The sequence below is a fragment of the Heterocephalus glaber genome, unplaced genomic scaffold (genome assembly GCF_053883595.1).
Source record: "Heterocephalus glaber isolate CG9 unplaced genomic scaffold, H.glaber_assembly_v1.0 deba00001593, whole genome shotgun sequence".
Taxonomy (NCBI): domain Eukaryota; kingdom Metazoa; phylum Chordata; class Mammalia; order Rodentia; family Bathyergidae; genus Heterocephalus; species Heterocephalus glaber.
Window position 1 is genome coordinate 7,063,631 of NW_028258368.1, and position 21,005 is coordinate 7,084,635.

The window sequence follows — 21,005 nt, forward strand, 5'->3', positions numbered from 1 at the left end:
CATCAGCTTAGGGCCTATCTTAAATTGGTCTTTGCTTTCACAGGTGTAGAAGATTTTTATTCCTCTTGATTCTTACTACAAGAGATCTCTGTTAATTGAGGTACAAAGTTCTGACTAGTCTTTTTTATAGTTATAAACCTGGGGCCAGAGATTTAACTCAGTGGTTCCAGCACCTGCCTTGCAAGTGCAAGGTCCCGAGTTAGATCCCCGGTACCAAAAAAAAAAAAAAAAAAGAATAACATTCTATAGTTATAAACCTAAAAATTATAAAAGTTATTTTAATACAACTTGGCCAGATATATCTGAGTGCACTCCGGTTTATAAATAAGTTGTTTTATGCATGTGTCTGTGTGTTCAATTTGTTACAACACATACAGCTGTTATGTTTGAGCTGTTTTCTTTTTAGTATCTTGGATTTTTTTAAAGATGTTTGTCTGTAATTCAAGTTGGCTTACAGATAAATATAATTAAAGACATGTTTCCCCCAGGTCGCCAGATGATCCAAATAACGTCAACTGGTTTTATAAATACAGTACATATTGGTGTCTATGTATAAGTTAGACATCTTAGAATCTTTCATTGCTCAAAAATAATGTATTAACTGTTATGATCTGGCTTTCACAGGTCATCTTAAAATTTGTTAAGATAATTAAATAAAGACTCTTCGGCTTAGGAAAGCTACTGGACAGGACTCCCCTTGATAAATAAAGGAGTGGCTGCCTGGAAAAAAATTTATTCACAAAGGTGATACCAATAATTTCCACAGCCTCATGGGAAATACATTGTTAAACATATTATTGGGATATGTATACATTGGTCACGGTCTAAGTTTTCTGTGGGAAAACAAGGCTTTATCTAAAATGTTCTTGGTACAAAACAAAATTAAGGGACAAAGGGTTTCATGTAACTCATACTCATTGTTATTTCATGATATATGTATTCACGCCTTCTGGGTGCACAAGTTTTCTAAGTAAGGTATTGTTTCCATACTAAGATGGACATGTAAGTGATACAAAGAAAATGTCATCATGATTGTCATGCTAAAATACCATGTGTAGCTCTTAATCTTTACTTTCTCTATAATATATAATGGTTGTCTGTTAACATTCTGCAGGGATTCAACTACTAAAACAACAATGGTTGATAAGAAATTAACAGCCCTCTAAATGATCATTATACTTCAAAAGTGCTTGATGTTTTAACTATTATAATACTTAAGCTCACTGCTCCACTGAAATGCTTATGTCACTGATCTTCTCTTCTGGGGGTTCAACAACTAAAGTTTGGAGACCAAAACTAGAAAGGTAACTGGGTTATGAGGACAGTCAATATTTTGGCCCTGGCCCCTCAATCCAGGACATAAGGGAACCTTTTCTACAGGATCTACATCTTTCATAAGTCACACAACCTCCTGATCAGGGAAATTGCTGGACACCAGAGGACAAATGTACTGTGTGCCAAAGGAGGGTCACCAAGGGGGAAAAATCTCCCACGCTTTCACTGAAAGAAAGCAACATGGTCAGGCAAGGCTGTGACCATCCTGATGGCTGACACTGACAGAGAAGCTGAGAGGCTCTATGCATGGTTCCAAAGTAATGCCTGAGGAGACTTAACTGACCTTGATAGATGGCAAGAGGTCCATACTGATTGACACAGGTCTCACTTTAACTTGGTCTTAAACACCCAGCAGAAAAGAATAACCAAAAGAGGTATAAAATAATGCTACAGTAATAAAGCTAGATGTAAAACGGGGCTCCAATTGCTGAATCCTTCTGTCAGTTTCTAGCTACATCAGTAGCTGCTCACACTTATGGATCATTAGGAAAAAACTATGGTAGAATCTATAAGAGCCAGCAGGTTGCTATCACTATTTCAATTTCTAAGTGTGGCTTTCTTCCCAACCTCCCCTTCCATTCTAGTGTGCTCATGCTTAGATTATACATGTTCTAATTTCTTTTTCTTTCTAATTTCTTAAAAGTTTTGTTTATTCTTGCCTAGAGGCTGCCAAACTCTAAGAAGTCATACAAATGGAACCAATGACAAATGTGTCAGACTTCTTTTACCAGGATCCAACAGATCGACCTTCTAAACAGCTCGTAACTGCTAAACTATACAATACGAGTTCTATGTTGGGATTCTGAAGTTCCCTGGATCTTTTCTTTATCCTCTTTGTGGGAGGCTATTACTAGTTCCTCCCAGTGGAAACCCTTGTTGGCTATATATTCATAGCAATCCTGCTGACCTTATAATTTGGTCCATGTATTAACTGTTTCTTTGGCTTTGTCTCCTCCAGAATCAAAGCTATATGGCCACCAAGATGACAATGCCTGGCACCTATTGAGGGCCTTTAGATAGACTCTGTAGAGTAACTCTAACTGCTGATCACAACTATGACCCTCTTCAGCTGGAAGTAGCCAGAATGGTCTTTGCCCTTTGCCCCCTCACAGCAGTTAGGGGTACTTCTTCAGAGGGGGGAATATTGGAGATAGATAAATTAATTAGATATCTTGTGTGCAGTTAGATGGGACCAGCCCTCCAGGAGCCAACACAGCAAGGAACCAACATGGAGAACAATTGAGGCACATTCACTGGTTAGCACTATAAAAAGGAAAAGAAGTACTACTTCCCCTAGAGATAGATATCAGTGATTGATATTCTAAATGGGAAATTCCTTGTATGTGATTTGTCTTCCCATTTGATCCCCATTTAATCAATGTTACCTGGGTGACTGTACTTGTAATCTTATTAGTTGGTCATGGTTTTGTCCCATCTCATGCCCACCTTGTAAATTTCCATTGGGTCTTATAGTTTTTCCCCACTTTGTACCCTCCTCACCACATGGTTTTGTTGTATAAAACATCTTTGAAAAGTGGGGTGAGCTGGCAATGCACTTTCTGGTCCCACTTCTGTCTCTCTTAGGCAGAAGCTTGCTTTCTCCCAATAAATTTTTCCTGCTCTTAAAAAAAAAAAAAGAAATCAACTAATAACAAATACTGGTGGGGCTGTGGGGAGAAAGGAATCCTTGTCCACTGTTGTGGAAGTGTAGACTGGTAAAACCATTATAGAAATCAGTGTGGAAATTCTTCAAAGAACTAGGATTAGAGGTTCCATTTGACCCAGCTATTCCCCTTCCGAGTATATTCCCAAAAGATTTAAAAGCATCATACCACAACAATATATGCACACACAGGTTTACAGTGGCACAGTTTGTAATAGTTAAATCTTGGAAACCGCCCAAATGCACATCAACTGGTGACTGAATAAAAAAGGTGTGGGTTTAAAAAATATATATAAAATTGAGTACTACTCAACCATAAAGAATGATAAAGAACTAGAGGTATTTGTAGCTAAATGGATGTACACTGAAGCCATATTCTTAAGTGAAAATACAGAATAGTTTCTCTGGTGTGAGAAACTGCAAGAGTAAACGAGGACCAAAACATGTAACAGATAATGTAAAATAGGAAGAAAAGGTCCAAAAGGGAAGGGCAAGTAGGGAAGGGGGAGAGGAAAGAAGGGAAGGAAAGAAATATGGGAAATGAAAGCAAAAGTGGAAACAAAGCTTTTGTAAATACAGAGGGGTGGAGGGTTGGGAGGGTAGGAAGGGAAATGGGGAAAAACACAAGAACCAAAATATATCATGTACAAGTACAAATTCCCAAAGATGAATGTATACCTAAAATGTACTAATATCCTGAATAGAATAAAAAATATGCACCTTAATGAAAACATCTTTTGCAAATCATATTTTATTAGAACAACTCAGTTTTATAGTGTGATCAAGAAAAATATAGTAATGTTAAAAACTAGGTTATAATTGATACACTACAAAATTCATCTTTGTAAAGTGTACAATTTAGGGAATTTTTAGTATATTCATTAAGTTATACAACTACCACCACTATCTAATTCCAGAACATTCTTATCACCACCAAAAGAACCCTCATTCTGCTAGTAACACTTTCCATTTTCTCCCCAGTCTAGGCTCTGGAGATCATTTATCTACTTTCTGTCTCAAGATTTTGCCTATAAGATTCTGGACAAATACATAAATGAAATTGTAAAACATGTTCTTTTATGTCTAGCTTTTAGTTAACAGAATATTTTCTAGGTTCATCCATGTTGTAATATAAGTCAATACTACACTCTTTAATATGGGTGAGTACTATTTCATGGTACATATATACTGTATTTTTGTTGTTGTTCTGAAGACTGTGTTTTAATGGCCTCACAGATACATCACATAATTGCTCAAGATAGTCTGCTGCTGTTTAAAGGACAATGGCTGAAAATGAATTTGTGAATCCTTAATTTTAAGTAAGCTTCTCCCAAAAAAGTCAGGGGTAGAATGTTCTCAAAACAGTGTCTTCACAATGTATATACTGTATTTTGTTTATGCATTCATCAGTGAATGGACATGTGGATTATTCCAACTTTTTGGTTACTATGAGTAATGCTGCTATGAACAAATGTGTACAGGTTTTGTGTGAACACATGTTTTTAATTCTCCAACGTACATACCTAGATTTATGCTAGATCTATGGCAACCCAATGTTTAATTTTTTTATGGAACAGCCAGAGTCCTTTCAATACAGCTGCACTGTTTTGTATTCCCATAAGCAATCTACGAGAGTTCCAGTTTCTCCATACCCTTGTCAACATGCGTTACTGTTGTTTTTCTGTTTTTATTTTTTATTATAGACATCTTAGTGGTTGTGATGTGGTATCTTATTGTGGGCTTGACTTGCATTTCCCCAGTGACTAATGATGCTGAGTATCTTTTCATGTGTTTTTTGGCCATTATATATTTTCCTTGGAGAAATATGTTTCTAAATCTTTCATTCATTGTAAAATTCAGTTGCCTTTTTATTGCTACTTTTGAATTTTATATATACATATATCCTGGATTTCCAAATAGATGATTTACAAATATGTTTTTCTAGTCTCTGGGTTGTCTTTTCACTTTCTTTCTTGACAGTGTCATTAGAACCACAAAAGTTTTAAATTTTGATGGGTGCAATTTATCTAATTTTTTTAGGTTGCTTGTGCTTTGGTGTTCTATCTAAGAAACTACTGCCTAATCCAAGATCACAAAGATACATACCTATGTTTTCTTCCTAACAATGACATAATTTTAGTTGTAACATTTAGGTCTTTGATCCATTTTGAATTAATTTTGTGTATGATGTAAGATAGTCTAATTCATTCTTTTGCATGTAGATACCTAATCATTCCAATACCATTTGTTGAACATATTATTCTTTTTTCATTTACCTGTTTAGCACTCCTGTTGACAATCCACTAATCATAAAATTAAGGGCCCATTTTTGGATTCACAATTCTATTCCACTGATCTACATGTTTGTCTTTATGGCAGTACCACACAGTCTTGATTACAATGGCTTTGTTATATATTTTGAAATTAGGAAGGGTGAATACCTACAATTTTGTTCTTGATCAAGATTTTTTTTTTTTGCTCATTCTTGGTTCCTTGTATTTCCAGAGGTATTTTGTTTGTTTGGGTTTTTTGTTTTTGTTTTTGAGACAGGGTCTCACTATGTTATTCAGGCTGGCCTTGAACTCACTACATAGCCCAGGCTGGTCTCAAACTCACAACAATCCTCCTACCTCAAGCTCCCAAGTGTTGGGATTATAGGCATGCACCACCACACCTGGCTCCATAGGAATTTTAAAATCAGCTTGTCAGTTTCTGCAAAAGAGAGGCCACTGAAATTTTGATAGGTATTGGTTGCTGTGTGGGATTGAATGTGCTGTTTAACACTAATTACCACAATGATTCCACTAAAATGTGAAGCCAAGAGACTCTCAGATACACTCATCTTTCTATATGCTAGTAAAAATCATCAGGGTAAAGAGACAGTCATTATAACAAGCCACTTTGACTCGTGATTTAATCATTAAGTACCCCTTAAAAGTCTTTCCTCTGACAACTGTGGCAACTCTGATATTCAGAGAAATCAATTATGTTCTCAGGGAGGTCCCTACTCAGTAGGCTTCATGCTTAATGTAAACATAGTAAAAATAGTGTTTTGTAAGTTTCACTTTTCTGTTATTAACAAGGGTGGGGTATAGACCACTCTTGGGACATAGCTGCCAGCATAAGAACAAAATTTAATTCCTCCACAGAATGAAATCACTCAATTATTAGGGTAAATGCATTTTTTCCTGTCTTATAGTACAACATGGAACATCAAGGGAGAATTGTTATATCTGCATTGACAACCTGGAAGATATGTGAGTTTCCTTATAGGTTAAGTACTTTAATCCGAGAACGCAGGAAGATCTCAGCAGATTTCAATAAAGAATTGGTTTAGTTACATAGAAACTTTAGGTGAAAACAATTTCTCTTAAATTGCTTAATGAATTTATATAGGAGCAGGCTTATTATCTCTCTACTTCCTTTTGCTGATAAGCAAAGATGTTATTTACCTTTAGATTCTTGGTAAATTCATTTTTTTAAAAAGTTAACTCCAATTGTTTTATCAGTCTTGCGGGAACCTCTCAAAATACAGTTAGGAATGCTTTATTTATAATTGACACTTATGTAAGAATAGAAATCCCTGCACCACACTTGCAGCTAAATCTGCAATAATAATAGAAAAAAAAGGAGAGAGAAACCTCATTTTTCTGAACACTGATGTACAGCTGCATGGCAGGAATATTCTGGGAAACGTGTTATCACATAAAGCTTCTGGAATCAGACTGTGACTTTCCAAAACATATCATGCACCATCACAAACAAACCTCTCTCGAATTTAAAATCATTTCCTAAAAGAACTTAGGTAATGTGCTGAAAACAGGCAAATGAGGCAGGTTAAACCACGTGAAAGTGTTGGATGAGGTTTTAAAGTGAAGAAGGTGTGCTTTAAAAATCACTGTCATCTTTTATTTAAAGTGTACTTTCTGGAAAGATAGTGAAGAAAGAAACTGATCTGCCTAGGCTCTGGCCTTTTTACATCCTTGTTAACAAAACCTAAATCAAATAACTTCATTGTCTTTTACTCTAGCTGTGCATTTCTCTAAGAGTTCACATTATCAAATGCCTTAAGCATCACTACTAATGTCTAAGTGGCTCCCTGTGTGCCCCTCTCCCTGCCTTCCAGCTCATACCTTAACCTACACTTTCACCCTTTATCACCCCAACCCCCAGTCCAATCTGTGTTTAACTTGGCTAGAACTTTCCCTTCTATTATGCCACTTCATCCTCTCAAAATCCCTGTGAGGAAGACATTATGATTATACTCTGATGAGTAAACTGAAGCCCAGAGAGATCATTTGGCATTTTCATGGTCACAAAACTAAAAAGTGGCACACAACAATAGAAGGCTGAACTCTCCTGACCCCTAGGATGACACTCTCTTTAACATACACTAAAATGAAATGGGGAAAGGGACTTTTACTTTGACTTCTGTGACAGAGATACTATTTCCTTTCTTAGGTCGTGCATGTAACCAGCCTCATTGAACATGCTATTTTTCAAGAGTCAACCATCACAACCAGTATCATCAGCCATTACTCAACCATTACCCAAGTCTCCAGAATGCTTGAGTGGAATGGACAGGAGCCTATTAGCTCCAGCCTCCATTCGGGGGACTCATTCTAGCAAGCTAATATAAGCCCTGAGTGTCAGTACCACTAATGGGGAAAGAAAGCAGCAGGCTGAGCTTCCTCTCTCTCCTCCTCAGGTATCCTGGGCAGTCATGTGCACACCTGCCTTGGGTATTGTGAACCATTTCTACTGAGAAAGGGGAAAAAGAGGAAGCAGCAACTTATAGGGAAACAAATAAAATGCTACACACACTTAGAATCTCTGTAAGACATGCAAACACCCTCACATGATAAATTTAAAGACTGTTAAAAGACATCAGTCTAGAAATCCCCATGTTCTTCAGCAGGTATCAAGGAAATACATCTCCCACTTGAAAGAACCTACTATTATTTACACACAAATTCTGAATCCTTACTCTTTCTCTGGGTGTCCTATAAAGAAGTATGCACCAAAAGACTCATCAACCCCACCTCAAATGATTATTCATTCTTAGCAACTGTGGTTTCTATTTTATGGCCAATTTGTAAAAGTGAAGGGGCTTCCAAAATATTTCACTCTATGAATTATATATTTTTACGTTGCCTGTCTTGTAAGTTCTGCAAATGCCACAAATCTCCAGAGCCTGACAGGGCTGTGTGGAGCATGCCAAATAAACAGAAGTCTTTCCAAAATCCCAAGCACAGCAGTAACTACCACCAGATGACAGGCACAAGTTCTGGGGCTTAGCCTCTGTTTGGAATACAGAGGGACAAAGGCGACTTTCTAGGTAAAAAGCAAACTTGGTCTGGATCAAGACTTTCATGGTCTATGACCATAAGATTCCTCTGGGGGTTGGCATTGCTGGAAAAATTAATATCACTTATGCTTTCAAATCTCTGCAAAATTCTATTTAATATAGAACATTATAGGCTGTGATCTTCAAATGGCTGTATATTCCAATTCCTCATGGAAGATCTTAAAATGCAGATTCCTGGGCCTTATTCTAGGACTAAGTTAGAGAGTCTAGGTTGAAGGTTGGGAACCTACCTACCTCTAAAATGCTCTCCAGGAGCCTCTGTTACCAGGTGGGGGTATCGCAGGGAAACCTTGCTTTCTGTGTTCAGCAGCACAGTAGTTCCTTGTGATCTTTTGAGCGATGAAAGTAGGGAGAGGGTGGCCTGCGTGATTCTGGGGGATCTGGAGAGCTGGGTCTTCTTGGGTCTCATGGGTGTGCTGATGGCCTCCCTCAAAGGTGACCGTCATGGTTAACTTCATCATCTGCTTCCACTACAATGAGTGGCTGTGCACCCAGACTGGCTAGAGAATAGTTAAGCTGGTTAACTGAATGTGTAGGTTAACTGAAATTCATATTTAACACTCCCAAAGCATTAGACCTTAGCACTAATGTTATGCTGAATATGAACAAACTTTCTTTGATGAATAAAGCAGCACTTGGTGACTTCCAGCACTGCTATTTCACGGTGAATCATACCAACAGCGGGAAGAGTCATAGGAAGGGTTGTTTTCAGGCCTGAACTCCATCCTGATGCTCACTATCTAGAAGACTCTGAGCAGTTCAAAGTCACTCAGATACTCCTCATTTTAATGTTTTTCAGGACATTTCTGTGCTCAGAGATATCTGCTACACACCTTTGTGAGTCAGTTTCCTTATCTGAAAATGAGAAGAGTTGGATCATACCCCAAATCAATGACACTCTCTTGGGAAGCTAATAAATTATTAATTTTAATCTGTAGTGTTACCAAGAAATAGGCTAGACATGCCTTAAAATTAAAACTAGATTTTACCATGTTTCTTGTTAGCTATATTTGCAAAAGAAATAGGAAGACAAAGAGTTCCAGTATTTAGGGCTGATAACATGAGGTTCCAGTTTCATGGGTGTGTACAGTTCTCTTCTGGAACTTTTTGCATTTCTGTAGCTATCCTATTCTTGCTTGGGCTTGTCATGTAATAAGTCAACCTCTATCTTTTATCTTTCTCTTTCTTTCCACAGTTTTAATCACTCTGAACTCCCTGATTTAAAGATCATTGCCAAAATCTCCCAGGATTCAGTACTGACATTCACTGGCTTCTGCCCATCAAGCTGTCGAAGTCCTCTACCATAGGACTTAGGAGGAACCCACAGGATCCATTTAATAATCCTACTTTCCCTCATTACAATACACCTGACTAGGAAGCCCTTCCTGTTCACAACTCTCAAATGAGATCCTTGTATTTTTCTAATGGTTCATAACCCATCTTCTTCCAGACACCAAGCCAAATCTGAGCTTTATGCTTTCATCTTTGTCTATACTTCTACTTGAAGCAGTTCCATATTTAATGCTATAATAGAAAGATAGATATAACCACAAATACTTTACAAGGCCATCTGGGTCTATCTGTTACACGTATTGTAGATAATTAATAGAGTGTGCATTAATAGACTGGTGGGATGAAAATACTTTATTAAGTGTTGTTTTGAAACCAATGATTTCACATTTATCACAACAAAGTATGTTCTTTTGGTTGTCTCCTAAATTGATAAGAGGTAAGTCGATTTTTTAACACTCATTATATATTGAAACCATTTATTGTCAGTGTTATATAGTATAAGAAAAAGTACGGTAAAGTAGAAAGTTGCTCGGATGACTGAAAGTTATGAAACTTTGGCATTCCCTTTGGCTTTATCACTCTAAGTAGTTGAGTGGCCTTAAACAAATGACTTGAACAATTTCTTTGGGCCAGTTTCCTCAAGTGTAAACTGTAGGTACTGAACCTGATAATTGAAAAAGCTCCCTCCCATCCACATCTCATGACATTAAAGGGGGGCTACACATTACTTACAGATACTCAGCAGATTGTCTGGCAACTGCACGTCTAAATATTCATTCGTTCTGATATCTCTAATGTCTGTCTCTCAACAGCATACATCATTATGCTATTCCTGGGAACATAACAATGTGCATACTATACCAAAATCCTCAAACAAAGAAGCAATTTCCACAAGGAACCAGAAGTAATTTTTTGGATGTGATGATTAAGCTAACATCATTGGAGATTTGAAATAGTCTTCAGGGGGAAAAAAACCTTTCAGTTTTATGAAAAACTCAAATTTTGGGTGACATTGGGTGAATGTCGTCAATGCTGTAGATAAGACAGTTTCAAGGTTCAAATTAACAGATGTGGAGAAAATATACTCACTAGGAAAAGTCAGATTCATTTTCAATTCTGCAACCCTCTTCAGGCATCATTCTTTGGTCAGTACATAAATGACAGGAAAAAAATAAGTCTACAAACTGGGTGTCTCATTAACAAGAATATTTCCAACATTCAAACCTCAGATCAGTCTATAGGAAAGTGAGTCACAGAAACGGAGGCCATATGTCACACCTGTACAGTATGAGAGCATGGGAAGAGTGCAAAATTTGGAGAGGCTAAAACACCTGAAAGGAATACTTCCAAGAGTTTCCATGGGACTCAATGTTGCCTTTGCTCATACAGCAGCCCTGCTGCACTTGTGTGAGCAGCTTCTATCCATTCTTCTACAAGACTTTTACACCTTCTATGTGGCTTTGATAAATCAACATTGAATGGAGAAACTCACATGGCCTTAGCAGTCCTTTTCAACTTCGATTCCTGTGTACATGCATATATGCCTTGTATGCTGTGATGAGCGCAAAGATATTCTAAGTCTTAATGTCATGATAAATCTGGATTTCAGTTAGATCTGGCATATGCCTTGTATTCAGTGATCCAAAGCCTTAAAAAGCAAAACTCTGGGGAGGAGAGCTACAGATTTTCTAGTAAGGGAAATGAAAGACTCGCAGTCCTCAAATTAGTTCTAGATCTGGATTTGCTCCATTTTTACTATTCACCAATTTGATCATTTTTCCATTAACTTTTGGACCAGAATGTGGATTTACAGAACGTATTTGGACAGATACTCTTTGTACTAGACCCACACACTTAGTTTGACTCTCCATTTGGATTTGGGACCCATCTTTTAATCATACACATCTCCAAATAAAACTTGCCTACAAAGATATTTTAATTTGTAAGATGTCTATGATTTAAGAGTTTGCTTACAAAGCTAAGCTTTATTTCTTTATATGTGTCCTCCTTTTTAGTTACAAATTTATACTCAGACCAATCTAAATCTCAGTATAATGAAATGGAGGAGAAATGTTGATTATTGATTGGAGGTTTCATAATTTATTGCAGGTATTGTTGGCATGGCCAACAACTCAGTTTAGAATAGCCTCGTCTGGCTGTTAGGGGGAAAACGAGTCAATTATTCTCACTAGAAACTTTACAAGGGAAGACTGCCCTCTTTGTAAATGTTACAGAGCTAAGGAAACAGCGACACTTGGCTGCCAATATTCCTCTCTCTCATCAAAGCACTGTGTAAAGATTTTAAAATCCAAAGCTTAGATGCACTCTTCATTGTAAAACACCCCATTTCCATTTGAAATGTCTGAATCAAATTTTAGTTTCATGAGTGTGGATTTGTGGCAAGAAAGTTATTCTTGGACTCAAATGATCATTGTTTAAACTTCTTAGCCTACCTTAAGGTTTCATAACATAACCCACAATTTCAATGCGTGGCAGATTGGTATAGCAATGGCTTCCAGCCTATCACACCTTCCTATATCCAACTTCTTTCTGCATGAACCTCCAGTCTGACCACATGATTTGTTTTGTCCAGTGTGACGTTAGTTTGCACAATGCAAACAGAGGTTTGAAAAGAGCTTGCATCTGAGGCTTCATCTCTTTATCTCTCAGAGTGTTTTTACCACTTTATAAACTGGATTGTTTCCAGGAGAATAAGAATTATATGGGATACTGAGAATTACATGACCAGATTCAACAAGTAATTACTGAGCTATCACTGTCAATCATTCCACTGGTTGCAAGAAATTAATTGATTACTGTGATTATTTGATTGTCTATCTCCAGCTAGATTCTAAATTCCAGGAATGTAAGGGTCACATCTGGGTTTCCTTCTTGTTGTATCATCAGTGCCTAGCTTAATACCTAACACATAGCAGGCACTCAATAATTAGTTTGTATATTAGTGAATACAGTCAAAGTTACAAGAAGTTCCTTGCCCTGTATCCACTCACAATTCACCAAGAAAACCAAACGCTGACATCACATGCTCTGATAACTGGTAGCTGGTGCCCCACCAGAGACACACAAAGCTACTGGCGCAACAGGAAGGGTGATGAACTTGGCCTTGGGAACTCAGAGAAGGTTTCACACAGGACATGGCATTTGAACTGATTCTTGGTATCTCTAAAACTCATATTGACTCTAAGGGACAGCCATTCTCCCTTTGCCAAATGCCCTTACACAGTTCTCATTGCTTGGACTTGAGGAACTTTCTAACCTTCTGGCTAGGTAGAATTGGCTTCATGGTATTTTGCATATTAGTTTTATGTGTGTGTGCATGTGTGTGTATACATGTGTGTACTGCATGTGTGACATGCAAGGAAAATGCACTATGCAAAATCCACCAATTCTCTGGCTTGTGTTAACTCTCATATCCACTAAGCATAGAAAGACAAGGCAGGAAAATTAAGGAGTGGCAGCAGATAAGAATAGCTGGTTTAAACATAGCTAAGGGGCTTCTATGATGGCTTTATGCCATATCTTCATGTATCAATAAGAGGAATCTTTTGTCTGCCTGTAACAGAAGACACAACACAATTCAAATGAGGAAAACATAATCTCCTATAAATTAACTGTATATTCACATACAAAACAGACCTTAACATATATGATTCATCCCACATTTTTTATTCATCTTGCTCTGTTATCCTAGTATGTCAACATTGTTCTCAGACCAACTTGTGTTCCAAGATGGCCGCTGCAATTCTTACTTTCTTTAAGATCTGAAAGTCTTACCGAGAAGGTCCCAAGAAAATTTCCCCTTAAGTTCCCTTGATCAGGTCTACTAGAACACATCTAAAGTAACTATTAGCAATGGATATGAGACGATCACTACAGATTAATCAGGATTTATCCTTGAGCTGGAGATGGGATGCTTTTCCCTTGGAATAAAACTTGAACTAAGTCAGATTTCTGCTAAAAAGAAGGAGGCTATTGGGGAATGGATATGGGGTAAGCAACCATCAGGGTCTACTCTATCCCAGTATTCAAAGGCCTTGTTCTTGATTCTTCAAACACCGATTCATGAAAACTCCCATTCCTCATCTACAGAAAAGAAAGGAAGAGCGGCAGGTACTGAAAACATCTTAAACAAACGGGACAAGGTTTTTCCTGAATGTATACCCACAACTTTCCCTGCTCACAGATAGATTTGCTGACAGCCAATAGCTGGGAGAAATGAAATACATTTCCTTTTTACATAAAAAAGCCATCACCCCATGCACTAAAATGAAATGAAGAATTAGCAACAAGGTAAATCTGAGCTGAAAGATTAACTCCACACAAGAGTCCAGAATTCATAAGATATTTTTAGCTAGTGATGGTAATAAGATATTTAAATTGCTTGCTGTTAGAAAAATGTCATTGCCTATATGCTAGGGGCTTTGTGCAAGTATTCCATTTTTTTTTTGTAAGTGAATTAATTTTCAACAAATGTAGCATGGAATTTAGATCTAATCCAAAGCCTGGATCTGATCATGGAAAGCCCCTCTCATAGTATCTGGAGGCTTATTTGTTTTCACTTGGTCCCGAGTAACCAGATTTTTGGGTAATTTCCAGCAAGACAGGTGAAGTATCCCACTTCCTATAGCAAACTCCCATCACATTCACACTATTAAACAGTACTAAATAAGTCATTATTTGAAAAACATTTGTATAAAACCAGCATGAAGTTTTGTCATCCCTCAGGGTTTAATAAAAAGAGGAAAAGATGAAGACAATTTGCAGGCAAACTGTCTCTTTATAGACACAGAGCTCCCCACTGGGTGGATGGATGCAAAACTTCTGATTGCCCCTATAATTGTTGAGGAGTTCAACCTGATTATGCAATAAGAGTGTCCCTGCTAGGAGAGTAACTTTATGACATACATGTGATGAAATGAAGGAAAGGAAAGTTTAAAATGAGGGAAGAGGCACAGTTTTAAGAGGCTACTGGAGATCTCAGACTGGACCTGCCCTGGGATAGTCAGGCCTTCTGTTGCTTTTAGCCCAATGAATTTCTGATGTACACATTTCCTTTTGTAATTTTTTGATGATTTTATTTATCTTTAAAATAGTCACAAATGTTAAGATCCACTGTGAAGATCAAGAGCACGCACGATGGTAAGAACTCTAGGTCTCACATTGTTCCTTTGGGTCTTGTGGAAGAAGGACAATGTAGTCACAGTGCCATTATCTTAAGATTCTTTATCTACTATCAAAATATGTCACTGGCAAAGTTCCCATAGTGTGTGTGTATGCACTCTTTCTTCAAGTACCTTAGGAGCCCATCATTTAACAATGCTGGAGTAGTTTATAAAACATTTTAGTTGGAAATCAAAGAGAAACCTTTGTTATAAACATATATCTGCCCTTGTAACCTGTCAAAGTAACTTACCGAGGTGTTTATAATCTGCAAGACTATCTTCTGATGAAATATAAGGTTTACTTCACAACAACAACAACAAAAATTTATATGCTCAGAAGTACATCTGGAGAGTCTGTTGGCCTTTGTGTCTATCTTTCTTAACATACCTTGCAACTGGCAATAATGTGGTCAATAAACAACTTTTAACCTAGTTCCATGAGTTGCTCTTAGGACCTAATTGTGTTCTTCATCTTCATAGAAAGTGAACTCATGCAAAGGGTCACTTACATCCACGGGTGAAAACACAATGTCGTTTTTCAAGAATTTATAATCCATTTTTCTGAAGTTCCAGAGAAATAACATTTGGTAAGTTTTGATGTCAACTGTTTAGAATTGTGACTCCTCAATTCCCTCCTCCGGCCATTATGCTCACAAACAACCTACATACTGGAAATCTTTGGAGAAAAATCTATTGCAGTATAAACTAATTATTTCTTCTTCTTCCTTTCCTTTCTTTTCCTTTCTCTTTCTTTCTTTCCTTCCTTCCTTTCTTTTCCTTTCTTTCTTTTCTGTTAAAAAATCATTGTGAGTGGTAGATCCTTCATTTACATTTGTCATTTTCCTTTTAAATTTTTTTCTTGTCTGCTGAAAAAAACCTGTGCCTAGTTTTGCTCAAGAATCATACACTGCTCAGCTGAGCGTGCTGGAAGCATCTTCAATACTGCTAGCCTCTGGCATGCCCCGTCCTGCTTTCCTCCTCAGCCTATTCAGCTCTTTCTTTGGAGGACAAGGAGTCAGGGCACAAATGCACTTCTTTCTCTTTTCCTCTGTCACACACAGACCTCAAGGTCACAGAAACAAATTTTTAAATCCTCCTTGGTATGCAAGGAACCAAAAACTGAGGGCAGATTACGTCAGCACAGTTTGTACAGCAAATTCCAACAACCTGCAGCAGGGAAAACTCAAGGGCAGAGGCAAAGTACCCACTCTGCACAAGGTACTGTATTCAACACAAACACATGCACCTGAGAAACAAATGAAAATTTAAAAAATTATCTGAAAACACCCCAAAGTAATAGAAGTGAGCAGGCACAGTGAAGCCTGCTTCTTTTATCGAGACTCTGAAAAGCAGTCCTGACTATTTTTTTAGTTCAGCCCTTGTCAGAAAGGTGTAGATCCCAAATTCACACATTCTGGCTTGAAGAAAACTGCACTTCTATCTTTCCAAGAGTGATCAAGGGGCTCTCGGATTTGGGCCCATGGTCCCTCTCTAGAGGGGGAATGAGAATGACCATGTGGCCCTGGGAAGTCCACCTCATTCAGGACCGCATGGGGCAATGAAGACTGTCCCCCTGCACTAGGATCGCTGGCAGAAGACTGGCACGATGGTACTGCTCAGCTAAATGGAGTGCACAGGGGGTCGGGCAAATCTAAGTGCACAGCCCACCTCACATCAGGACCTGGCAAAATTGTGACCTTGGCAAAACTTCCTCGGCATCCTCTCTGGCAGTCCTTTTTCATTCCCTGAACTGATACCCAACTTCCTACTCTGAGCCAGGGGATTCTGCAGTGGAAAAGGTACTGATGGTCCCTTAGGGAATTCTTAGGGAATTCTGGGTGAAAGGGGCCATGGCAGAGATGGAAAAGATGATGATGATGGGGATGGGGGATAAAGAATAGGAACTTCTGGCCCTGAAGTGGAGCAGAAGGGGTAGGGGAAGGGGCAGCCTGTCAGAGCAGATTCTACAGCCAGACTTAGTACATTTTTACTGTAAAGGGCCAAAGACCAAGTCTTTTAAATCTCAGAGCCCACATATTCTCTAGGTTATGTATTAATTTTTCTCAAAATCATTAAAAAATGTGAAAACCACTATTAGCTTGTGGGAGGCACAGTATCAGGCTGATTGGGCCTGTGGGTCAAAGTTTGCTGACCTCTCTTCAATGGTTGATTTGTCAGGTCCTGGACCAGTTGCTTTATAAAGTTAACTTCATTTAATCATCATAATATCATAAGAGGATTCTATTATTATCAATATTATTTATTTATGAGGAAACTGAGGCCAGGGACATTGATTCAATTCTTCAAAGTCAGAGCCATGGGCCCACCTGAGAATGGGACTAGGTCTATCTAGCTGTACAGTGGCCAAGTGAAGGTCAAGAACACTTGTATAGGCTGTGCCATGGACAAAGGAGATGTGAGGGGTGAACATCCAGGACACACCCACTGGCCAAGCCCTGCTCATGGGTGAGGAGCTGTGTCCAGCCCAATGATCCAGTGGGGGGGGACTTTTTCCAACACAGAGTTGCTGCACACTCAGCAGTTGCCCCACACACTTATAAGGCTGTGTGAGTTGAGAAAGGAGGTGCAGCTATTTGCAACTCCTCCAAAGATTATTATTAGTCTTAGAACTGTAACTAAGAATAGTTAGAAAGGGACAGTGGACTTTTGCTTACATTCCTGAGATAGAGAACATGCCAGCACTTTATTGATTTTAAAACACTGTATAATCACAATAAAATGTCACCTTATACCCTCTGGGATTACTTTAATAAAAAAGACAGATAATAGTAAGTGTTGGCAAGGATGCAAAGACATTGGAACTCTCCTACACTGCTGCTGGAAGGTCAAATGGTGTGGCACTTTGGAAAACTGCTTGGCAGTTCCTCAAAAAGTTAAATATAGTTACTGTCTGACCCAGAAATTATGCTTCTAAGTATATCCCCAACATATGTTCCACAAAATCTTGTATACAAGGTTTATAACAGCATTATTCATAATAACTAAAAAGTAGAAGGAATCTAAATTTCCATTAGATGATAAGTAGATAGTGAACATGTGGTATATCCACATGGTGGAATCACATTCTGCACTATAATGGAATTATATACTGATATCTGCTACAACATGGATGGCCCTTGAAGAGATTACTTTGAGTAAAAAAAATCCAGGTACAAAAGGCCACATATTGTATGATTCTATTTATAGAAGATGTCCAAAGTCCCATAGGCAAAACCACAGAGATAGAAAGTGATTGGGGGTTATTAGAGGTTGAAGATAGTATGGGATTGTATTACTAACTGTACAGAGTTTCTTTTTGGAGTGATGAAAATGTTCTGATATCGGATAATGGTGATGGTTGCACAATTTTGTGAATATACTAAAATCTAGTGAATTGTGCACTTTAAAAGGGAGAGTTTCCTGGCATATGAAAAAAACTCTGTTAAAAACAGAAAATAGTCAATACAGTTTACCCTCACTTCCCCCACCATAGGCTTTCCAACTCTCTTTCCTGTTTCTCTGTCATGCTTTTGATAATCCAAGGCTGCATTTCCTATGGCAGATGTGTACCTGACTAGCTCTGGCTCTGATGATGCTGGTGGCAGAGGAGGGGGAAGGTTCTGGGTCATGTTCTGGGCTGGAGTGGCTGCCATGTGGCTGGAGCACAGGGTGGAGGAGTGGGATTTGGATAGGAGAGGTGGGAACAGAGAGGTACAGGGTAATGGAGCTGTGGAAAAATAGGCACCAGACCATGCAGGCTGGCACACCATAGCTGAGACAGAATGTCCCATGTCTCTACTTCCATGACCCACAATACTGTCCCAGGTCCCTGCAGCTCAAGGTGAAGATCTCTGCAGCTCTCTAACTGGAGTGTTAAAGGCTCAGTGGGTCCCTCTCCCAGGGGTGTATCTTCTAAAAGTGGTTCAAAGAGAGGAAAAATACTTAACTCTAACCCAGTATCTTGTTCCTAGTAAATGTCAGACATTGAGGGCCCTAAGAAAGGGTAAACTTTTGTATCTACGTCCCAGCCCAGACACACTGTAGGGGATGGATGCTTCTTCACAACCACCCCACAAAACACTATAACTACAGTACATAAAACCACAAAGCAAATTCTGATTTGTGTTGGACTCAAATGCTCATATTTTCTCCAGCTCTTGGAGATTTTCCTGTTCACCCATTCGACTTAATAATAATTATTAGTACAGATTGGGCATTAAATTATTCTCAACTCTTTCATCTTCACACATTTAGTCTTTTGAAAAGTACTGCAGGCTCCCTCCAGGCAGGAGTTCTGTCTTCACTGATCTTTATCAAGGCAAAGGATGATGCTCGTCCAGGGGGGTCCTCATTCTGCCTTCCTGGTTGCTACTAGCAATTAGCCATTAATTGATGTTATTTAAATGTTCCTTGTTACAAATAATTAATAGACTTGCCTTATGTACTATCAAGAAAATGCCTCTGAGGCTTTTGCAAGTCACTGCATCTAATTAATTCTCCAGCCATCTATTTTAGATGCCAGAAATGCCTAATGTGAAGAAATTACAAAGTGAGAAAAGCCTGGCACTAGTGTGGGCTCATGTTTGTCTTTGTTCATTTGCCACATTTGATAGAAGCCCAGCCAGGGACCAACGGGGATCTAATAGAAATGGCCCAGATGCATTTCCAGTCACCATCCCTTTAAAAAAAGGGGCTTAGTCCCTCTTTTGTTTTTTTATTTTCTTTGTTTGTTTGTTTGTTTTTAATTCTTTTATTGGTACATTGTAGGTATACAACACAATTAATTACATTTCTCATTGGGTACTTGTACCTTTATATGATGTATCTTGGTCCTTATGTTTTCCCCATTCCTAGCCCTCCCTTCACTCCCTCCACCCTTCCCTATTTACAAAGACTTTATTTCCATTTTTTCCATTTCTCATCATTTTTCCTTTCCCTTCTTTCCCCTGCCCCTCCCACTACCCCTAGCCCTTTGGACCTTTTCTTCCTATTTTGCATTATCGATTATTCATTCTAATCATTGGTACATTTTAGGTATACAATATAATGACATTCATCGTTGGAAATTTGCACATTTACATAGTCTCTCTTGGTTCCCATCTTTCACCCTTGCCCAGCCCTCCCTTCAACCCCTCCATTCCTCCCTATTTACAAAGATTTTGTTCCTATTTTTCCATTTTCTCATATTAATTCCATTCCCTTCTTTCCTTTCCCCTACCCCTCCCACTTCCTTCCCCTTTGCCCCTTTTCTTCCTATTTCACATGACCTACCATATATTTTAGTCCCCATTTACACTTTCAGTTTCTCACACCAGAGAAAGTATTTATACATGTGTGTCCTATTTATTTCACTTAAGAGTATTGCCTCAATGTGCATCCATTTTAGCTATAAATGTCTCCAATTTCTCATTTTTTATGGCTGAGTAGTACTCCATTTTATAAAAAAGCCACATTTTCTTTATCCAGTCTCCAGTTGATGGACATTTGAGCTGTTTTCAAGTTTTAGCTATTACAAACTGTGCTGCTATGAACATAGGTGCACATATATCACTGTGGTATGAATCCTTTAATTTTGGGGGGAAGATCCCCAACAGTGGAATAGTGAGGTCAAATGGGATTTCCAGTCCCAGTTCTTTGAGGTATCTCCATACTGATTTCCACAGTGGTTGCACCAGTCTACACTCCCACCAGCAGTGGAGCAGGGTTCCTCTTTCCCCACAGCCCCGCCAGCATTTGTTATTGGTTGATTTCATGATAGAAGCCATTCTTTCTGGAGTGAGGTGGGATCTCAGCTTTGTTTTCATCTGCATCTCTCGAATGACTAGTGATGTTGAGCATTTTTTCATGTATTTATTTGCTATTTCAGCTTCCTTATTGGAGAAATGTCTGTTCATTTCAGATGCCCATTTTTGGATTGGGTCTTTAAATTTGGGAGGTCTGATCTTTTTAAGTTCTTTATAGATTAAAGATAGTAGACCTTTGTCTGAGGAACAGCAGGTGAAAATTTTTTTCCACATTGTGGGTTGCCTCTGCACACTGCTGGTAGTTTCTCTTGCTGTGCAGAAGTTTTTTAATAAGAAGAGATCCCTTGTTGATTGTGCTAGTTCATGGGCAACTGAGGTTTTGTTCATAAAATCTTTTCCTACATCAATGTCTTCGAGAG

The 21,005-nt window shown here is 38.4% G+C and overlaps 1 protein-coding gene across 2 annotated transcripts in view; it reads right to left on the minus strand.

Annotated features, from left to right (window-relative positions):
• Positions 1 to 21,005, minus strand: part of Ust (uronyl 2-sulfotransferase) — a 333,586-nt gene that overhangs the window by 145,908 nt on the left and 166,673 nt on the right. The gene's annotated exons all lie outside the window — the stretch shown is intronic.